Below are 4642 nucleotides of genomic sequence, written 5' to 3'. Positions count from 1 at the left end.
CTCTCAGAGCATAGTTCATACAGGCCTTTTCAAATCTAATAGCAGAAGAAGAAATTGAAGCTTCAATTTTCATTGCTTTAATAGAAGATAATTTGAATGCTCTCAGAATTCTTCTCAAGGCTCTGTTTTACAGACTTTGAAAGAGTTCAGTGAAATTCTCTTGATTATTTCATCAGACTTGAACTTCATAATCAGCTACTGATGTAATACAGGCTATATATAACTGTCTCATAGCCTGAAAGAATAGACCTCTCTCTGTATTTGATAGTCTGATTATGTTGTTCAATAGTCTTTCTGCCTTGACAGTTCTTTGTTATATGTGATATTTAAAATTCAACTTGGAGTTTAATCATACTTCTAATTATTTAACATTTACACTGGGTTTAATCTCTCTATTTAAAAGAGTTAGAGATAGTTCTTTCTCATTGAATCTAGAAAAGAAATGAATTAACTCAGTTTTATTCATATTAAATTGAATTTGATTGATATCTGCTCTAACAAAGATTTTCTTTACAGCTTCTTCAATTACTTTCAAATTCTCTTTAATAGTTTTTGAGCTGTAGACTAGATCAATATCATTCACATAACTCAGAGATCACACTATTCTTATATTTCTATTTTTGAATAGATATGCAGTGTATATTATAAATAACATGAGTGAGATTGAAGATCTCTGTGATACTTCTATTTTTCTCTCAGTCTTGTCTTATTTCATTTCATCAAAGAAGAGTTGTATAATTCTTTTAGATATAAAACAGTTAACTCATTTTATTAGAGAAAGTGACAGTTTTAATATCTTCAATGTCTGAATTAACTTTGACTTTGAAACATGATCAAATACTTCTTTTATATCAATAAAAACTGCAGTTGAGACCAGACTCTCATGCTTTGCTATTTAAATATCATGAACAACTGAGAGAACAGTGTCAATTGCAGAACACTGTTTTCTATCTCTCATTTGTTCACTGAATAAAAGAGAATCACTTATAGAGCTTATAAAAGATAGTTGAGTAGCTATTATCTTTTCTAAAACCTTTTCTAGACAGTTCAATAGAGATATTACTCTATATGACTTAGAAATTGAAGTTTTTCTATTAGATTTTGCAAGAATAACTTCAGTGGCTTCTCTCCAGCATTCAGAATGATATTCATTTTTTAAGAGATTGAAAAAGAGCTCAAAATATTCATTCTTTAAGTAGGAATATGTATTTTAAATAATCAAGTGATTAATTGAATCAGGACCTGCAGCAGTTTTAACAGAACTTGAGAAGATAGCTGACTCTAATTCATCTTATATAAGATCAGACCATTTTCAGTCATTTTCATCAATGTAGTTGAGAAGTGATATATTCTCTTTCTCTGAATCTGAATCTGAATCTGGTGAGTTCTGAAAGAGAATTCTCATGAAAGCTTGACATTTTTCCTTAAAAGAGTTTGCTGTATATGATTCATTCTGAAACTCATATTCTAAGGCTGGAAGTTTTGCTACACTTCTTGTTTTAGTATAGTTAAAAGCTTTAAAAACTTTCTTCTCTTGTGCTTCTTCAAGAAATTTATTTCAGCAGTCTGTTTTAACTCTTTTAATATCTGAAAAATATTCATTTCTGACAGTTTTGAACTCTTCATCAGATATTACATCATTCTTTCAATCTCTTCTAGCAGTAGCTAATTCTTTTCTTTTAGATAAGATATTCTCATTTCATCAAGATTTTAAATACTCAGAAGATTTTCTCTTTGAAATATTATCTCTAACACTTATTAGAATAATAGATGCAATAAGCTTCACTCTATTCTCAAGCATTTCATTTGAGATATCTTGACCAGAATTTCAATATAGCTCATTCTGTCTTTCAGATTTTAACAGTTTTATGCTTTCTTCAACTGCTTTTCAATCAGCTTTTTCAAAGTTATACTGATTAGAGAGAAGAGGATTTTCACTCATTTGTTTTTCACTCAGTTCAATATTAAATTAAATAATCTCATAATCTGATTCTGATGTCTTATTTAAATTAATAAATCAGTTTACAAGTCTTCTTTTCATTAGATTTTGTGATATAAAGATTAGATCTATAATAGACTTCTGTTTCATGCCTTTTCTAAAGAATGTTTATTGATCAGACTTATTAACCAAATCTATTAAATGCTCAAAGATTCATTTAATCAGATTATCAGCTCCCACTACTCTCTTACATTCTGAATTTCATCAGAGATAATGTGCATTGAAATCTCCTGCAATTATAGAGTTTCTTGATGAAGTTATATTCAGAAATCCTCTATCAATTGTTCAGATATTGTTATTTTTCTTCAATGACTTTTCATTATAGATATTTATAAGCTGTATAGTATCAAACTCATTTTCTTTATCTATAATATCACTCACCAGAATATCAGAGTCAGATATAATATCAAATCTTAGATTAAATTGATGTCTTGATCTCTTTCTTTCATAGATCACTACTCTTGACTTTATCTCAGACTTTTGAGATAGAAAGCAGCAGTAGCTTGAATGAGAAATAATGTAATTTTACTCAGCATCAAAATTCAGTTTCTGAAGTAGTATAAAATCAACTTTTTATTCAAATGCAATTTGAAGACAAGAATAAATACAATTTAAGTTTCTATTCACATTATTTTGAATAAATGTGACTACAGGTGCTAGTCACCTGCAGAATGCATCTTAAGCTAATTACATTTAATCCTCTATAATTAACTGATCACCGCATCCATTCTCTCAGGCCAGCCACTAATTTCCAGAAATGTTAGTTAGTGACTGTCATCACTCACTTGATGACGCACACACCACACTTCCAGTTGCTGATCTCGGCCTCATTAGATACTCATAGGCCTATTAATCAGCTGTTATGACCTCACTCTGTGTTAGAGACTAATCATAGACTTGATGACTGCAGTTCTCTCTGTCAGTATTAGAGCTTGACAGAGAGCTTGTAGACTTTAGCCTATCAGAGTACTCTGTCTAGAGTCTAGATACACATCTAGACCTGCTAGTCAGATGATTTTCAAAATCATTCTCTGTATTTAAGAATGAGCTAGGCTTCAATGACAGTTCTAGTTAGAGACTCACTTAAGTAGTGTATAATTACTACATTAGACTTGACTCTATATCATTAGAATCTTGACAGGTGCATAGTAGAATAGTGAGACATTGACATCTCATATCAGCTCTGATAAGTGTTCGCAGGATCTCACTTAACTAGTGGCTTGACTTGCAGTAGAGAGTTCTACCCCGTATCAAGTCTTACTAATTAGGCTCAGTCTCTATTACATGAAGGCTTTCATGAGTAAGAAGTGACAGGTGCCAGCAGTGGGATTCGAACCCACGCACCTCTAATGTGTGCGGCCTTAATTACCAGTCTTACCAACTGAGCCACGCTGGCAGTCTATCACTTTAAGACTACTTCTTACTGCATTGTACTTATTATCTGCAGTGTATTATTATATGATTAGCTACAGTCTTATTACTTATTAAAGTGTGATATTTATCTGATTTCTTCATTTCTTCTCATTCTTTTCTTATAATTGTGAAAAGATTAGAATAAGTGAGATTATCTAATTTATAAGCATCTATGATTTCTCTTACTTTGTGAGACTTTTCAATTATAAGTCTTTTCTTTTTCAATACTGATAATAGTGCTGCAGATAACTATAATCTACTCAGATCTTATATTTTCATCTTTATAAGATGTGCATTATTTATCAAGTTATGTAAAACTCATCTCTCTGACTTCTTCAATACATATATTCTCAGAGAATGTGATTTAAGTATTTTATAAAGCTTAAATCATCTAGGTTGAAACTTCTCAGAACTCTCATTATATATAAGAACTTATATTCTCATCTTAAGACTTGATTTCTTAACTAGTGAGTCTTGTATTCTTTTCAATTGAATTACTCAGTTCAGAAGTAACTTCTTAGCTTTTATATATACACAGCTGATCTCTTTCAATCTTGATTTCATATTCACAACTATTGTATCTGTAACTGCTGTTTTCTCTCTCATCTTTTCTGAATTCTTCAGAATACATGAATGCAGTTCATATAGTAGATAAAATAATGAATACTTAAAGACTGCATGCTGCTGAATTCATGTGACTAATAGCACCTGACTGAGATATTCATTTCATAGTCACATAGACTTACTCACTAGATATTTTATTAGCATATTGTTCAAGATTTCATTTAAGTATTTCATCTTCTCATTTATCTATGAATGATATAGTGTTGTTCTACAATATCTTATCTGTAACTAGCTTATGAAATACCTTATCACTTCTTCTACAAGGTTCACACTATTATCAGTTAGAATCTCATGTAGACTGACCGCCAGAATCATGAAATTCATGTTTAGTTTCATTTGGTCTGATCTCATACATTTCTTGGCGTGAATCCCGCTGGGACTAGTCATTAAAAAAACATGCAAAGTGACTATATATCAAATCTCAAAATGGAACCATGACTTGAAAAAAATGAGAAAGTGGTTTCATTTGATCCCATTGAGTCCCATTCTTGGCATAAAGTTACTATTTTTAGACATTTTTAATTTTTTAAAAAGTAACGCTTTTTGGTAACACTCAAATGAGATTTAAAGTCATTTAAAGCAATAAAAATAATTTAAATTGAGAAG

At 30.5% G+C, this 4642-nt stretch overlaps 1 pseudogene across 1 annotated transcript; it reads right to left on the bottom strand.

Annotated features, from left to right (window-relative positions):
* Window positions 1–3314: 3314 nt before the first annotated feature.
* BDBG_16145 lies at window positions 3315–3395 on the bottom strand (annotated as a pseudogene). The gene has a single exon. The product of its transcript is annotated as a tRNA-OTHER (tRNA).
* Between the last annotated feature and the right edge of the window lie 1247 nt (window positions 3396–4642).

This window comes from Blastomyces gilchristii, assembly GCF_000003855.2.
Source record: "Blastomyces gilchristii SLH14081 genomic scaffold supercont1.1, whole genome shotgun sequence".
NCBI lineage: Eukaryota > Fungi > Ascomycota > Eurotiomycetes > Onygenales > Ajellomycetaceae > Blastomyces > Blastomyces gilchristii.
This window is presented reverse-complemented; position numbering and strand designations above follow the sequence as displayed.